Here is an 18011-nt window from a genome sequence, read left to right on the forward strand (position 1 = left end):
GGGGGCGGCGACTCTCTTGTTGTATGATGAATTTGACACTTAGCTGTAAAGTTGACATTGAATTATAGAAGCTCACTTCGTTAGCAGCTTCAACACCAGAATCCACATGGATCCAGATCCAGTGAGGGTGCTGCTGCTCCTGTTCATCCCTAACCCTAACCCGTCGCTCCTCCACAGTCTAATATGGTCACTTCCTTCACTGGTTGTAAAAATCCAAGATGGTGACGACCAAAATGCTGAATCTAAGGCTTCAAAATTTTATTCACAAACCAACAACGTCCACAGTCTTGAAATATGGTCCGGGTATACTTTGGGCAAATATCTAACAAAAAATAAATACAATTAAAAGTGGTTCTAACACTGTTTAATATAACTTGCATGGTTATATTGCTTTTAAAGCCTTGACCATTCACATGTACTAAGTATAAGGATAGTTTTAGTCTGGAGTTTTCCTTGCATATTAATAAATTCATTTGTGAAACTCAACCCCCCCCCCCCGGCCCTTTGAAGTTCCCTAAACTTTTTTTTCCCAGAAACCCTCCCAATGGCCCAGTGCGCAGCTGCCCACCCAACATGGTCTGAAGCCTGGATCGTGGACTTGTCAGCATCCGGACCCAAACACTGAGACCAGGAGGACCAGGACAACCGTTTCGGTCACCGCCTGCTGCTGCCCAGCGTGTGTCCCCGGATGAGACGTGAGTACGGGGCTCGGGGCTGACGGGAGCCGTTTGTTGTTGTTTCAGCCAGCTGTTTTGGTTAGCTGGCGGTGGCTAGCAAGCTAACGGGAACTTAAGCTAAGCTAACTTGTTGGGACCGTACGGTGTCCAGAGGAGAGCAAGCCGCCCGCGGGGTGTTGTTTCGGGGGGTAACGTGAAGGTAAACGTCCCCTCGGTGGTGATGAACGCGTGAATGTTTCGGCTTGGTGACGTTATTAACGCTAGCTGGGGCGACTTTGATTTGACGTACGGCCGAAGCGACGGACTCAAATATCGCGAGATCAGACTCAAACGACCTTTAAAACAAACTTTAACTAGCGTTAAAAACTCCCAGCTACCACGAACTAACGCGAGAACAGGTTCTAAAAGACTAAAAGTAGCATTAAAAAGGTTCTAAAAGATAAAAGTAGCATTACAAAGGTTCGAAATGACTAAAAGTAGCATTAAAAAGGTTCTAAATGACTAAAAGTAGCATTAAAAAGGTTCTAAAAGACTAAAAGTAGCATTAAAAAGGTTCGAAATGACTAAAAGTAGCATTAAAAGGTTCTAAAAGACTAAAAGTAGCATTAAAAAGGTTCTAAATGACTAAAACTAGCATTACAAAGGTTCTAAAAGACTAAAAGTAGCATTAAAAACTCCCAGCTAAGACTTCGGACCCGCAAGCTTGTGATTGGTTTACCTGTTGCTACGTTACCAGGTGTGATTTAAATGTGAGTTTCTCATCATTCGTTTGCCTGAAACAGAACATTTCTCTATATTACTGTATCAGAAATGTCTAAACCGTCCTCTTCTGCTGTGTTCGGTTGTTTCCTGTTGTTTCGGACTAAATAGAGATTTCTTAGCTCATTTATTTGAACACCTTGGTGTTTGATGGGAAGTCCAGAGCCATTCACATCTATGTGAAGGAACTTTAGCTTCTTCTGAAAATATTTAAACCCAAACTATTTCTCAGCTATTTTCTGTTTAGCGACTGAGAAGATTACAAGAAAGTGGTTTATTTTCTCAGAAAATAACTTCCTTTAGGCCGTGTACTTTTACATACTTTGTATCCACAAACATATTCTTTTCTGGTTGTTTTATGTTTTATGTTTAGTCACATCCCTGAACCCTTTAAATTGTAGGGTTTTTGTTGTTGTCAGTAGATATAGTCTAGTCTCTAAGTTTATTATATAGCACATTTCATACGACAGGTGCCGACTCAGCAAAGATAAGTGAGGAAAAACACAATATATAAGAACATGTAAGAAAGATATGGTTTATAACATTAAGATAGTCCAAAGCTTCTAGACGTGTTACATGAAAACGCTCACAATAAGTTGATGGTGGTGAATTTCCATTATTGGGATGATCGTAAATATCTTCAGCTGTGACTGTGAGCTGTCTAGAGAGGTGATGAATAGAGCCTGATTTAAAAAGAAATACAGCAAACACTTTAAGAATGTGTGAAACATCTGTCAACCCGACGGCTCTATTTAAAATGCAACACACACACACACACACACACACACACACACACACATTTTTACTTGAATCATACTGCTGATGATCACAGATGTGTAGTGATATTTTCTTTTCTTCTCTTTTCTACATGCGTGAGTCATAAAAGGCCACTAGGGGGCAGTGTAACATCAGCCAACCGCCCACACTGAACAGACTTCCTGTTGGGATTTCATGTTTGATCCATCTATGCACATGTTGTGTATATTTTTCATTATTTGATTTAGTTACTTATTGGTCTTGAACTCTTTAATCGTGGTTTTTACTTTATTGCACTTTTTAACTTAGTTTTTGAAAGGTGCCATATTAATAAACATTTTGTTAAGAAACAGATTTTTATTGCGTCACTGATCTATTTTGTTTTTGTGAAAAACAATCTTAAATAAGATTATCAAAAATCATAAGGTCTCCCTGCATCATTATAGGATAAAAATGTATTTTGATTAATGTAAACTAGGCTCTATTTTCACGCCTCCACCATGACAGCTTTTTCAAGTCACTATAGTGACTATATTTACGATTATTGAAAATTCCCTGTGATCAACTTATTGAGTATTTATTGCGATAAATCTTCCCACCCCTGCCTATTATTACTAAACTAATAATACTAACGTATGTAGAGTAATTGAGGCTTTTATACAGCAGTAAAAAAAAGCTGTTACCTCCAGTAAAGTCCATTATGTGTTGAATTAATTTAACGACTGGTGCTTTGTGGCCAAATCGAACGCCTTTCAGCCATTACGGAGGAGTCGTTATAGATCGACGGCTTGTTGGACAAACCGTATCAGTGTGATGAATCTGCTGCCGCCGGCTCACGGATCTCCGTGTTGTGGGTCGATTGGGATTCGTTGCCTCGGAGCAGTTATCTGTTTGGTTTCTGTGATGGACGACAGAGCCGAGTCTGGGCTTCTACACATCACAATGTGAACCTTTTCATTGAGTCCTGACTGCTGGTTATCTACCCCCTCCATCCCGGCCTCTCGGCCCTCCTGAACAACTGCCCCGGACAGCTGGCTTCAACAGCTGCTTGCCATCTCACTTTTTGGCCCGTCTCCCATCTGGGCAACTTTTTCCACAGCGTTGTCTTATTTTTTTCCGAGCCAGCCCTTTCTGTTTCTAAATCAGTCTTTCTGCAATCTTTGTGCCATTCAGCGAAAACATTCTGCTGAAACCAACAAATCCAGACTTTTCTGTGACGTTGAAGCATTTTTGGCATTTAGTTGAAGGAAAGATTCCCGACCAATGGCAGGACTGGAGAGGGAGCTGATGCTGGAACGGTCCGCAAAAAGACAGAACTGTCTGAAATCTTAACCCGTTTAGCCTAAGTCCCGCCCAGAGACCATCTGTGGTCCCCCAGAGGTCTAGATAGTAGACCACATTAGTCCAGAGACCAGACCAGACTATGTGGAGGAACCAGAGACTGTCTGCGGTCCCCCAGAGGTCTAGATAGTAGACCACATTAGTCCAGAGACCAGACTATGTGGAGGAACCAGAGACTGTCTGTGGTCCCCCAGAGGTCTAGATAGTAGACCACATTAGTCCAGAGACCAGACTATGTGGAGGAACCAGAGACTGTCTGCGGTCCCCCAGAGGTCTAGATAGTAGACCACATTAGTCCAGAGACCAGACCAGACTATGTGGAGGAACCAGAGACTGTCTGCGGTCCCCCAGAGGTCTAGATAGTAGACCACATTAGTCCAGAGACCAGACCAGACTATGTGGAGGAACCAGAGACTGTCTGTGGTCCCCCAGAGGTCTAGATAGTAGCTCACATTAGTCCAGAGACCAGACTATGTGGAGGAACCAGAGACTGTCTGCGGTCCCCCGCAGACAGTCTCTGTGTTGATGGAGCAGCTACAATGTTAGCGTAGCCTAGCACCATCAACCAGACTCCATTCAGAAAACCAGCGTTTTAACAGTAGTTATCTTGTGGTCTTGCAGACAGACCTAACAAAGCATGACTCAGCACTTTTTACTGATCACCATCATGATGGAGTTATTTCAGCATCCTTTACATCTGGTTATTGATATTAAATCACAGATCAATACTTTATGTTGTGGTAAACCAGCCCACGTGGGTCTTGTTAGATCTAGTGAATCCAGCTTGGTGAAATCCACCTCTGGATGATGTCATGAACCCAGACAGGACGTGGTCTGGTTTCCTGGTGGATCTGGGACTTGAACACGTAGAAAGCAGCAATAGTGGAGATTTCAGCCGTGATGGAGGAAACCTGGTTGGGGTCTACGTAGAGTAGACCAGGTTGGGGTCTATGTAGAGGAGACCAGCTTGGGGTCTACGTAGAGGAGACCAGCTTGGGGTCTTGTGGAGGAGACCAGGTTGGGGTCTTGTGGAGGAGACCAGGTTGGGGTCTACGTAGAGGAGACCAGGTTGGGGTCTTGTGGAGGAGACCAGGTTGGGGTCTACGTAGAGGAGACCAGGTTGGGGTCTTGTGGAGGAGACCAGGTTGGGGTCTACGTAGAGGAGACCAGGTTGGGGTCTACGTAGAGGAGACCAGGTTGGGGTCTACGCAGAGGAGACCAGGTTGGGGTCTACGTAGAGGAGACCAGGTTGGGGTCTTGTGGAGGAGACCAGGTTGGGGTCTTGTGGAGGAGACCAGGTTGGGGTCTACGTAGAGGAGACCAGGTTGGGGTCTACGTAGAGGAGACCAGGTTGGGGTCTTGTGGAGGAGACCAGGTTGGGGTCTACGTAGAGGAGACCAGGTTGGGGTCTTGTGGAGGAGACCAGGTTGGGGTCTACGTAGAGGAGACCAGGTTGGGGTCTTGTGGAGGAGACCAGGTTGGGGTCTACGTAGAGGAGACCAGGTTGGGGTCTTGTGGAGGAGACCAGGTTGGGGTCTTGTGGAGGAGACCAGGTTGGGGTCTACGTAGAGGAGACCAGGTTGGGGTCTTGTGGAGGAGACCAGGTTGGGGTCTACGTAGAGGAGACCAGGTTGGGGTCTACGTAGAGGAGACCAGGTTGGGGTCTTGTGGAGGAGACCAGGTTGGGGTCTACGTAGAGGAGACCAGGTTGGGGTCTACGTAGAGGAGACCAGGTTGGGGTCTACGCAGAGGAGACCAGGTTGGGGTCTACGTAGAGGAGACCAGGTTGGGGTCTTGTGGAGGAGACCAGGTTGGGGTCTATGTAGAGGAGACCAGGTTGGGGTCTACGTAGAGGAGACCAGGTTGGGGTCTTGTGGAGGAGACCAGGTTGGGGTCTTGTGGAGGAGACCAGGTTGGGGTCTATGTAGAGGAGACCAGGTTGGGGTCTACGTAGAGGAGACCAGGTTGGGGTCTTGTGGAGGAGACCAGGTTGGGGTCTTGTGGAGGAGACCAGGTTGGGGTCTACGTAGAGGAGACCAGGTTGGGGTCTACGTAGAGGAGACCAGGTTGGGGTCTACGTAGAGGAGACCAGGTTGGGGTCTGAAGGTGAACTATGATATAAAGAAGACAGACAGGTGGAACGATGCTGTCCAACAGTCTAAACTAGGGATATACATGATTGATGGAGGTAAAAGTTACTGTAACTTAAATTGTGTCAAACTGGAGACCCGTCGACCCGGCTGACCTTCTGTCCTGCTGATGATGTGCAGTTGTCGGCGTCGTCATCAATCCGGCGTCGCTGCGAGCTGCGTCCCACGCTTCCGTCCTCGGGGGCGGTGCAGGGGGTTAATCGGGCCGGGTCGGTGGCTCGCCACCGGAGCCGTGACGGAACACTTGCCGTCTATAATTCAAACTGTAGCCCGGCGTTCTTTGATGTGGAGCCGGAGACCCTGGTGGATCACTGGCGTGCCTAATCCCTGTCTGTCTGCAGGGAGACTCCACGCCGCCCGGTGTGGATTTGTGGGTTTTTTGGGTGCTGACAGGCGGTCGGACCGATCCACTGAAGGTTTCTGATGGGGGGGGGGGGACAAAGCCTTTCACTATCGGGGCTGTCAGGGACATGGATTTAGATCAGTCTGGGATAAATATTTAGCTTTCAGTGCAGATGAAATCCAACCTGGGGCTCAAACTTCAAAGTTTTTTTGTCTTTTCATGCAGTAACTACTGTGAGAAGATCCTTCAAAAATATATTTGAATGGCTGTAAATGTGTGTTTCTGGTCCAAGTCTCTGTTTGCTGTTTTTGGTCTCTACCAATGATTTTAACGGCTTTAAGTATTTAAATTACATGTACATTTTAAATCTAAACTCAGTGTGAAGGGTCTCATTTAGCGTGTTGCTGTATCTTGTCAAGTCGTTGAGATTAAATTAAATAACTTTGTCAGATTTGATTGAATTAATTAAAACGTGTACATGAACATGTTTTTATGTGTTTGTAATAACTCTAAAAATAGAGTTCAGGCATCATGTTTACATGATATGACTTTATGTTTAGTTCTTTTAATGAATACACTTTTAAGAATTCATTTTTCAATGTATTTCAGTAACATTTTACTAAAAGTATTTTTTTGAAGTGTAGGGATGGGACGAGCGCTGTGTGTCCCTCCCAGAGGTTTTTCTAAACCAGTTGTGATGGTCTCTGTGATGCGGTCTTTGAAGAACCAGGTGGTGTATGTAGAGGTGCCAGATCCTTCTAATAAATCCTTGATTACACCGCGTCTGTGATTGTGAGCTGGACCTGAAGGCCGGTTGTGTGTCTCTGGTATGCCGCCGATCCCAGCAGGCAAACCTCAGCAGACGGTGGTGTGGACCCGTCACAGCGTGGATCCCGTCACGGCGTGGACCCCGTCACGGCGTGGATCCCGTCACGGCGTGGACCCGTCACGGCGTGGACCCCGTCACAGCGTGGATCCCGTCACGGCGTGGACCCGTCACGGCGTGGACCCGTCACGGCGTGGACCCCGTCACGGCGTGGACCCCGTCACGGCGTGGACCCCGTCACGGCGTGGACCCGTCACGGCGTGGACCCGTCACGGCGTGGACCCCGTCACGGCGTGGACCCGTCACGGCGTGGACCCCGTCACGGCGTGGACCCCGTCACGGCGTGGACCCGTCACGGCGTGGACCCCGTCACGGCGTGGATCCCGTCACGGCGTGGACCCGTCACGGCGTGGACCCCGTCACGGCGTGGACCCCGTCACGGCGTGGACCCCGTCACGGCGTGGACCCGTCACGGCGTGGACCCCGTCACGGCGTGGACCCGTCACGGCGTGGACCCCGTCACGGCGTGGACCCGTCACGGCGTGGACCCGTATAGTCTTTTATGGACCTGCTTATTGAAAGCAGGCAGCCGTTTTACCTTCAGGTTAAAGAGGCCGATAGCCGAGGGCCTGGTGCTCCTCACGTTCCAGGCTCTGGCCACCTTCAGCTCCCCGACCTGGAGAGGTTCCCTGTGTGGGAAGACCCAAACCCCGGTCTGCATCAGGGCCGCCTCGCCGCCGGCACCACAGCTGTCCCTGTTTGTGTGTCTGATATGGTGACGGATGCCCAACAAGCAACAGGTGGTGCGTGTTAGTGCCATGCGTTCTGGCCGGGTGGATGGAGATGTCAAAGTGTATCGTGGTGATTTACGGCGGTCGGACGTTTAGACGCAGCTTTGCTACAAAACTTCACCTCCACAGGTTTCCTGGGAAGAGGAAGACTTCTCCCTGCTTTCTATTGGTCACAGCTGAAACCTCTCTTTGTTTGAACGACAATCAGGGTCGATATGATTATTACTCATAACTGATATTTGTCTGCATTTAAAAAAAAAAAAACGTGTTGAAATTCCTTCCAAAAAGTGCAGGAAGCTTTATTATGAAGAAATCAATAAATGATAAATACGTAAAAGGTGATGATTATCAGGATAATATTACATTATTTATTTACAAAAACAGTAGTTTTGTGAAGATTCTCTGCGATAATTGTAGTTAACGATATCATCCTGACAATGCGTAAAACATACAATGTTTTTATTGTGTCACAGCTGAGACAACTTTTTAAAATGAAAATCAATCAAATTAGATGATCATAAATCATATGCATAAATAAAGGATTACTAAAAAAACATATCTTTTTCACTCCTCTACCATGATGGTGAGCTATACAGGAGATTCACCTCCATCAACTCATTGTGAGTGTTTTCTTTTTAGTGCGATCAGCGATTAAAATCGTGTATCGTAAGAATCCCTGCGTGACGCTGACTTCCTGTCCGGCCTCCTGACCCACAGCATCCCCACGGCGCTCTGAACATCTGGCTCTGCTGAACGCTGCTCTCGTCTCTCGTCTCTTGGTTTCCAGAACATTATCACCACCGTATCTGGAGGCGTTTCAGTCTCAGCTCGCGTACGATTAAATTCAGAATACATGAGAAACTCCCGAAACATGAGCTGAACTCACATCCAGCTTTCTAATGTGTGTTTCTGAGTTTCTTTTTTCTGCTTTGTTGTCGCAGCAGTAAAGTTCCAGTTATTTGAACTGCACATAAATCTTAACGGCCCAAACCGCAGGCTCACGTTGCCGGTCTCCAGGTCGACTTATGGTTTCCTAACCGGCTGCCAGGAGCTCAACCAAGTAGATATGTTGTCACTGTGTTCTCTGGCTAATGTTTGATGCCTGGTTTCTCCACCCGGTTTCTCCACCCGGTTTCTCCACCCGGACACCAGTCCTGGTCTGTGTGTGAGGGACCGGCTGCCACCGGCCGACTCCTTCCTCGGTTGTTTAGCTCCTCAGACAAATCCTCCCAGACAGGACCCGGGTCCCCCGCAGAGAACTGCCTCATTAGGATTTGTTGTACAAACTCGGGGGAATTTTTGGCCGGCCGAGGGGAGCAGCGAGGCCTTCCCTCCGAGGGACACATGTTCCTCGCCGAGGCCTGACCCCAGACCTCTGGGGGCTTGTCCAATCATATTTGGCTCATATGGCTCCGGGTCAGGGGGCTCGGTTCTCGGTGAAATATCAGTAAGGTATTAAACCAGACCTAGGAGAAGCTCCTGACTCCATGTTGTTTCTGCTTGGCTTTAAGTCGCATCACGATGTGGCGTTGTAAGTGAGGAAAACCAGCCAATCGATGGAAGGCATCGTGTTTATCACTTCCCCTTGATTGAAGTCCTTCATGTCTGACATTGGCGGTCTGGGATCTGATTAAAAGGGGGGCGGATGGTTAACGAGCTGGCAGCCTGTAGACGGCAGCGTCTATGCGTGTCGCATAACGAGGAGCTCCGATGGCGGCCCGTTAGCGCTGACTGGTGGTGAGGCCCCGCCCCCCCCACAGGAACCAGAGTGAGCCAACGGTGAGTAATGGGGGACATGTGGAGTATGTAACCGGCCACCGAGTCTCAGGGGCTCCCGGCACACGGTCTCTGGTTTCCACTTCAGTCACTTCATATAGTTGATCCTTTTTCAACCCCCTGGTTTCCTGGTTATTTCAGAATGTACCGAGAGAGAAACAAAAAGGGAAGTCGGTGACATGTTTGTTTTCAGACTGAGTTGGCCGATGCGTGTGCTGTTATAATGGTTATTATGGGTTTTATTGATATGAGGACAAATAGTCATCTTATGGGTGTTCATTGATTGGGGCGGTTGGGCTAAGATGCTAGCGGTAGCTTTCACTCGTTGCCCAACAATATTTAGAGGTGTCTGCGTTGACCTTGTATGCGGCTAGAAGCATAAAACACACATGTGGGAGAGTTGGTTTCAAACAAATCATTCCTTTTCTTTATTTTCAGTGCACTTTGTTCTGAATTGATCCGTCACAGTTAGACTACAAAACAAAATGCTTTGGTTGTGTGAGGCAGTGAACTGGACAGAGAAGCACTGGGAGGGTCAATGATTAATGAATCCCAACTACGTCCATCATGGACAGTTTGGTATGAATGGTATCTAAAAAGAATAAATGTTTACTTATGCCTGAAATTAGCATATCATCTGGTGAAGGAGGGGACATTAGCCTGGTAAAGCCACAAAAAAGGGCCCAAATTCCCTCAATACTTTACACCAGCTGCCTAATAGATACCGCCGGTGCCAGTCTGCCGGCCAGGGAAGCTTTTGGCAGGTCAGCGAGATATTAAAGCGTTGCAGGTGTGTGTGTGTGTGTCTGTGTGTGTGTGTGTGTGACTGGTCTGCATTAACCCGTGTTGGCAAACGGTTTCAGCTCGCTGAGCCTCGAGGCAGCGACTTCTGGAAAACTGATATTTTGACATTTCTGTTCTGGTGAAAGTCTTTTTGTTCTGAAAAGGTCACGAGAACGTTTGTGACTCGGTCTCCTCACACAATGTCTGCATTATGAGGCCGGACATTTTGCTCCGAGTTGGATCTTACAGACACTGCAGAGGCCCATAATACCCGAGGACGTGGCCCTGTGAGGCGGTGTGGACGTGAAACTGGATCTTAATGGTCACAGACGGAGGACTGGCTGTTCCAAACAACCTGCAGAGCTTTCCCTCCTTTCACTGCTGCCAGGACACCGGCACATCCAGCAAGAGGTTCCCAGGACTTTACCATGGGGGGCGGCTGCCTGGGGACCCCAGATAAAAGGCCCCTTATAGATCCTTTAGATCAGGGGCTCTCAACCTTTTTTGAGCCAGCGCCCCTCTTACCCATCATCCAGGTCCAGGCATGGAACGATAAAGGTTTTATCGCACATCAGTAGCATCATATATATGTATATATATGTTCCTCTATGGAGCATCTGAAAAGAACCGGCAGAGATTTGCTCCTCGGACATGTCTGCTGTGTTCTCCTGAAAGGCGTCCAGGAGTCTGAAACTGTAACTCAATAAGAGATAAATTGGAAAAATGTGCAAGTGTAATGCATATTTCTGTCCTCGTCGGTCAGAGGAGCATTTCAAAAGTGCATTTCTTATTCTTACCCCCCCCCCTTCAACTTAGCTGCCCTCTTCCTCTCCGCCGCTCTCTCTCTCTCTCTTCGCCGTAAATCGTCCCAGGGTTCCATCTGCTTTCTCGCTGTCGAGCGTTCATTAGCCGGACACAAACCAGAGAGGCCTTGTGAGGGTGGGACGGTTGCTCCCAGGGAGGGGAAGCTGGTCTTGGCCTCGGCCCACGTGGACTACTGACCCTGGAGGGGCCTGGTCGCCGAGGAGGAGGTCGGAGGGGTGGATGGAGGAGAAGCTTTAGCTCATCCATAAATCGTATCTTACCCGGCTCATCTTGTCCCTATACTATTGATACTGGTTTGGTGATTTAACAACATTTTTATCTTTAAATGTTTTTGTTCTCACAGATATAAGAACCAGATTTTTTTTCTTTCTCAGCCAGCGAGTTTCCCTCCTTCTACCTTCTACGTCGATTCAAACTGACAAGAACCATGCTCGCTATACGGACACATCTGCATACAAACAGTCCCATATGGCACTCACATATATAGAAATACATATATATAAATGTATATATGCGTTCATGTCGACATTACTGAGCTACAGCAACATTTGGCTTGCATTTCCTTGGCAGCGTCCATTGGATCGGGGAGGGGGGGGGGCAGCACTTCAAAGCTCTCTGTTTTCCGTCCAGTGTTTCAGTAATGCTCATTGTGTTTTGGGTTCCTGGAGGACGCGGCGGCTCTGAACCGTGCAGGACTCTGGCTGACCCGGGTTAGGGTTGGGGGGGGTTCTCGCTCCTGTGTTGGGTTTAGTAATGGTACTCCTGCATCTCCACTACATGGCCTCTGTGGTACGACGGCATCACAGTGTTGGGTGGAGGCCGTAACACAGGTCTGAACCCTGAAGCACCACAGGGATTCAGGCTGGGGCAGTTCTTTGTTTCTGTTCGTTTCATTTCCTTCAATGCATTTGCCATGAGACCCCCGACCGATTTAAGTGGTCAATATCGCAGATGTTTGTGTCGACGCATTCATGCTGGCTGATCATTTTTCTTATAATCTATCTATGTTTGAGTGCTGCTGGATGGTTTAAAATGGTCCAACTTCTCTCTGCTGGCCACCAGGGGGCGACTCCTCTCTGGTTGTATAGAAGTCTATGAGAAAATGGTCCTACTTCTCTCTGCTGGCCACCAGGGGGCGACTCCTCTCTGGTTGTATAGAAGTCTATGAGAAAATGGTCCTACTTCTCTCTGCTGGCCACCAGGGGGCGACTCCTCTCTGGTTGTATAGAAGTCTATGAGAAAATGGTCCTACTTCTCTCTGCTGGCCACCAGGGGGCGACTCCTCTCTGGTTGTATAGAAGTCTATGAGAAAATGGTCCTACTTCTCTCTGCTGGCCACCAGGGGGCGACTCCTCTCTGGTTGTATAGAAGTCTATGAGAAAATGGTCCTACTTCTCTCTGGATGTATTAGCTCAGTCAACATTGTAAACTGCCGCTTGTGTTCATCAGATCCACCTGTCGCTCCTCCACAGTCCAAATATGGTCACTACCTTCACTGGTTGCAAAAATTGAGGAGATTGACCAGAATGCTGAACTTGAGGTTTCAAAACAGTAGTTCGGAACCAACAATGATGTCACCATGACAACTTCTTATATTCAGTCTATCATGTACGTAGGTTTAAATGTTTTGCTGTGTTTTTAAATGAAACAAGTCACTAACACTTTGCTCTTTGTGGACTAGTTAGTTGTTTCCTGTCGTCTGAGGAAACCAGGTCCTGCTAGGACTCGGGGCTCTGATAGCATGAGACCCCCGACATGAACACATGAGTGAATCACACAGTGTGACGTCACCATATTTCTGATGGTGTGAATGTGGAGGTCTCTGATGCTGCAGGTGAGCGTCGTCGTGTGAAAGTCTTGGCGGAGCTCCTTCATCCACATCTGTGTCTTGTTTTGGTGCAAAGTCTTCCCAGACTTACTAAAGCTTGATGGGCTTATTATTAGTGGGGCTCAATAACGGGGAGTTATTTCTCCGGATTCCCATGAACTCCTCACATAATGAGTTCTTATTGCAAACCTGCCGTCCGGCTCGCGTCTCCTCCTCACACCCGCCGTCGCCTCCTATTAGAGGAACAGAACCACTGTTGTTTTTCCTAAAATACTTGTGGCCTAAATCACATTTCCGAAGCTTCGGAAAGGTCACAACAACTTCCCCTTTGGGGTTTGATTTAAGTGGCACTTAGGGCCGCTACTGTAGCTAATCAGGAGGATTTATAGAGTGCATCTGGGAGGGGCTGGGAATGTGAGCCGGCACCCTGCTGCAGGTGTTACCGGCCGGCCCTCGCCTGCTGATGGGAGGCAGCTGGAGCACCTCGCTGCTTCTCTGCTGGGTTGGAAGGGTTCTGTTGGTGGAACCAATCCTCCTCCTCCTCTTTCTTCCTGCTCTTCCTCTGGCTACCTCAGGTGGTCTTGGAGAGACCCGGGTTTAAGGTGGCTCGTGGTCATGCATACGTATCTCTTTGTCGTAGATCTAGCATCTTAATTTATCTCTAAATAGCTTTAGAACGTACAATATTTAGGTTCCTGTATTTTTTAATTTTGTAATATATACATATACTCGTCACACATCGACGACACACAACCATCAGATGGATGACGTTGCATCGGAAGCATCGCGGCCTCGTGTTCGCACCATCATCCGTGGCGCCTCTCTGCTTTGTTTTCCAGGCAAAATACAGGAAGTCATTATTAGGCTCTGGCTTATCCGAGGAAACCCCCATCCCTCCTCCCTCGTTGAATTTCCCCCCGATCACGTCTTTGGTCTGTTTTCTTCTTTTGAGTGAATGCAACAGCGGGCCGGAGCTAATGAGCTGTGATCTCAGAGCGATGCCATCTAGAGGCCAAACACTTACCCTGGAAACACGATGACGAAGCAGGAAGCTGCTTATTTACTCGATGAGGACGAGGTCGTCAACCAGAGATAAACGAGGAGACGTGAACGTGAGGAGGCGCTCCTCGTTTCCTCCCTCCTCGCCCTCGGCGGCGTGAGAGGTCAGCGTGGTGTTTCAGCAGGTGACCTCTGGTAATGAGGAGGCAGGTTGGTGGGCGACCTGGAAGCGCTTTGTTCGCCCCCCGGGAACGGCGACGCCACGGAGGCACACGGGAACAGCTGCAAGGCCACCAGCTCGCCATCGTCATCACCCCCCCCCCCCCCACATCTAAACAAAGAGAGAAGTCTCCTTGACTGATCCTCCTCAGGTGTCGGGGCAGCACCTCCCCAATGTGACTGTTTCTATGGTTGAACATCAGATTCCTGCACACGTAGAAGAGATATTTAATATGGATAGATAGATATAGATATTTAAATAGGGACGAGATAGGGACGATACGCACAAACATGCAGGGAGATTTCCATTATTATTATAATACATTTAAGCTTTTTAATTAGTACTTGAGATCTTCTGTGATGTCTTTCTACTGGTAGAGGAGGAGGAGGTGGTGTGGGTGGAGGTGTGGGTGGAGGTGACACCGTTCCTGTACATGGAGGTTCAGTCAGGCGGCTTCCACACTTTGTAATAGGATTTAAAACTTCATTCTTCCTCTTTTAACCCGACTGCTCTAGCCTGAGATCATTTAATGTGTTGATTCCAAGTTAGCGTAGCCCGTTAGCGACCCCCCCCCCCCCCCCCATACGCCTGCTGCCCTTATCGCTGCAGATCTCCCCCCCCCATGTCATCTGATACCGGTGGCTTTTTTGTTGTTGTTGCAGGCTTTTAAAATCCCAACTGGTCCCGTATGAGCTCCTGTGTGACTTTCAGAAGCAATTTACATATCTGGCATTAAATGGAACAGCTGGGGGGGGGGGGGGGGGATGCTTTTTGGCTGGCGTCCACGAAGAACAAAGATCACTAATCTGTTTGCACAGACCTCCATTTCTTTTTTTCTTCATCGACGTGAGAGGAAAAAGTGCATCCTTCAAAGCTCTTTAAAGTGCACACAGTATTATTATACCAGCATGTAAATTCATGACTTCTCATCGCCAGCGGAGGATATCCGGGCGAGCGTGCCCGGGTTTGCACGCGGTCCTCTCTCTCTCTCGGCGGCGGGACGCGGTGACTGATCTCTGCAGCAGAACGCCTCATTGAGGACGTCCAACCTGAATCATCTGGGTGATAATAAAAAGCTCAAACAGACAAACGGCGTGACGAGTGACGGCTTTTCATCTGCGCTCTGAGGTCATACTTCACTTTACTCACAGCCAGCCTTCGTGTCTGCGTTGGTGAACCAGGTCTAGCAGGACTCCTGCTGAACCCGGGGCCTTCAGGACTCCAAACCAGACCCTCTCTGGTCCCGTCTGTCTGGAAGACGGCTCTCGCTGGGAGGAAATGAGTCCGATACAACGGCATTGCTCACATTCCTCCCCTTGTGTCATCGCCGCCAAAAGCAAATAGCGGCTTAGGGGAGAGGATTCGGCCCTGAATCAACAGATTGTTTGTGTCCTCCCGGCTCAAAGGGAACATTTAGGAATTGTGGAAAGGTAGGAATTTGAGGGGAGTCGTTCCTTTGGAGCAATGAGAGGTTTTTCTTTTATCACATTTATATTTCATCAAAAGACAAAAACATTTGAAAAACAGCAGCAACACAGTTCCTCACGTCTCAACAAGCCAAACAGCGTTTCCAGTCCAGTACGCGGTCCAGACCCCCCGCCCCCCTCCCTGGAAGAGTGCCATTTTAAAGCTTAGTGTCTTTGCCTTTTTCACTTAGTCTTGGAAGGGAGTCCGGGTTTGTGGGTCGGTCTTGAATCCCCAGAACTTGATTGACTCTTTTGGAAATGAGAGCGGACTGTGACTCGAGCCATTGGATTAATTGGTGCACACAAGCCTGGCCCGGGTCTGCAGCTGACCTGGGGGGGGGTCTTCTAGATGGTTGTAAGCGAATTAATTGGGGTCAATCTGGGTCTTCCTGGGACCAGATCAGCATGGAGGCCTGGGCCTTTCCAGTCCAGCACCCTGTGGCCACGTGTTTGTACGACAGGCAGAACCTCCTCACATGTTCTCTAAAAACATGATTTATTTCAATCTAAGAAGCCATTTATTCCTTTAAACACACGACTGTCTTCACAGACGGTTACCTCGTTATTGATTAGGCAACGATCCTTAACAGAGTTTGGAAACCCAGAAACCAAAGTTTGCTCATGAACTATTGTTTCCCTTCTTGAGAGTGACGCTGAACTAAACCCTGGTAACAGAGACCACATGGGACACGTGAATGTAAAGACATATCCCAAGGACGTGGTCCTCATTGAGACGTTTATTCAACATTTCATTCTTGCCTTTTTGCCAAAAGACAAACATCTGATCACATTTTCATTCTCAATAATGTGTAAATGTTGTGATAATAATGTAGTTCCACTGTTCCAGAGGGCTGGAGGGGAGCTGAGGGTCCGTATTGGAAGTCCCTCTGTGGAGACCTCGCTCTTCATCTTCTCCCCGTCCACGCACACCTTGGTAATTGGTGATGTGGACCACATGTTGGCTTTGAATGGCCTTCTGTTTGGTGGAGCCGCTTGACAAACTCAAGGACGTATCATAACCTCGTCAATAGGCTGCTTGTACCCTCCTGGACCGGAGTCCCAGATCTGTTGCCTCTCCTCCTCATTTACATTTACATTTAGGTCATTTAGCAGACGCTTTTGTCCAAAGGGACTTACAATAAGTACATTTGTCAAAAGAAGGAAACAAGGAAACCACAACGAATCATTGCCGATAAAGTAAGAGCTAAAAATAGAACAAGTGTTAGGTCCTCATCTGAGTAAACTAGTAGTTCAAGAGCAACAGTGCTACGATCAGAGTGCTATAGGTAACGTTTTTTTTTTTTTTTTTTTTGGGGGGGGGGGGCGGGGGGGAGGTCATGCTAGTCGAGGTGAAGTCTGAACAGGTGAGTCTTGAGCCTTTTTCGGAAACCTCCTCACCTCCTCTTCCTCACCCTCAGCCCACTCTGAGAGCTGGTCCAGTGACCTGGTCAGATCTGGTGAGACCGTTCAGCTGGAGGGTCGGCGTTTTTAATCTCATGTTTACAATGTTTACTGAGATAATACATCAAGAGAGAAGTAGGACCATTTTCTCATAGACTTCTATACAACCAGAGAGGAGTCGCCCCCTGGTGGCCAGCAGAGAGAAGTAGGACCATTTTCTCATAGACTTCTATACAACCAGAGAGGAGTCGCCCCCTGGTGGCCAGCAGAGAGAAGTAGGACCATTTTCTCATAGACTTCTATACAACCAGAGAGGAGTCGCCCCCTGGTGGCCAGCAGAGAGAAGTAGGACCATTTTCTCATAGACTTCTATACAACCAGAGAGGAGGCGCCCCCTGGTGGCCAGCAGAGAGAAGTAGGACCATTTTCTCATAGACTTCTATACAACCAGAGAGGAGGCGCCCCCTGGTGGCCAGCAGAGAGAAGTAGGACCATTTTCTCATAGACTTCTATACAACCAGAGAGGAGTCGCCCCCTGGTGGCCAGCAGGGAGAAGTAGGACCATTTTCTCATAGACTTCTATACAACCAGAGAGGAGGCGCCCCCTGGTGGCCAGCAGAGAGAAGTAGGACCATTTTCTCATAGACTTCTATACAACCAGAGAGGAGGCGCCCCCTGGTGGCCAGCAGAGAGAAGTAGGACCATTTTCTCATAGACTTCTATACAACCAGAGAGGAGGCGCCCCCTGGTGGCCAGCAGGGAGAAGTAGGACCATTTTCTCATAGACTTCTATACAACCAGAGAGGAGGCGCCCCCTGGTGGCCAGCAGAGAGAAGTAGGACCATTTTCTCATAGACTTCTATACAACCAGAGAGGAGGCGCCCCCTGGTTAACATAGAGGGAAGGCTTGCAGGTTGAGTCCATATGTGTGTGTTTGTGTGTGTGTGTTTTGGTGTTGTGCTCCGTCTCTCCTTGTGAACACATTCTCAGTGTTCCTTCTTTCTTCTTCTGCAAGTTAAAATAATGTATCATTCATCACGTGTTTTACAGTCTGTGTGGCTGGGAAGTTT

At 48.3% G+C, this 18011-nt stretch overlaps 1 protein-coding gene across 1 annotated transcript in view; it reads left to right on the top strand.

Annotated features, from left to right (window-relative positions):
* The first annotated feature begins 558 nt into the window (after positions 1–558).
* Positions 559–18011, top strand: part of disp1 (dispatched homolog 1) — a 55149-nt gene continuing 37696 nt past the window's right edge. The window contains 1 exon segment of the mRNA XM_084031298.1: positions 559–695. The gene's annotated coding sequence lies outside the window, so the exon portion shown is untranslated.

Source organism: Eutrigla gurnardus, assembly GCF_963514095.1.
Source record: "Eutrigla gurnardus genome assembly, chromosome: 16".
In the NCBI taxonomy this organism is placed as follows: domain Eukaryota; kingdom Metazoa; phylum Chordata; class Actinopteri; order Perciformes; family Triglidae; genus Eutrigla; species Eutrigla gurnardus.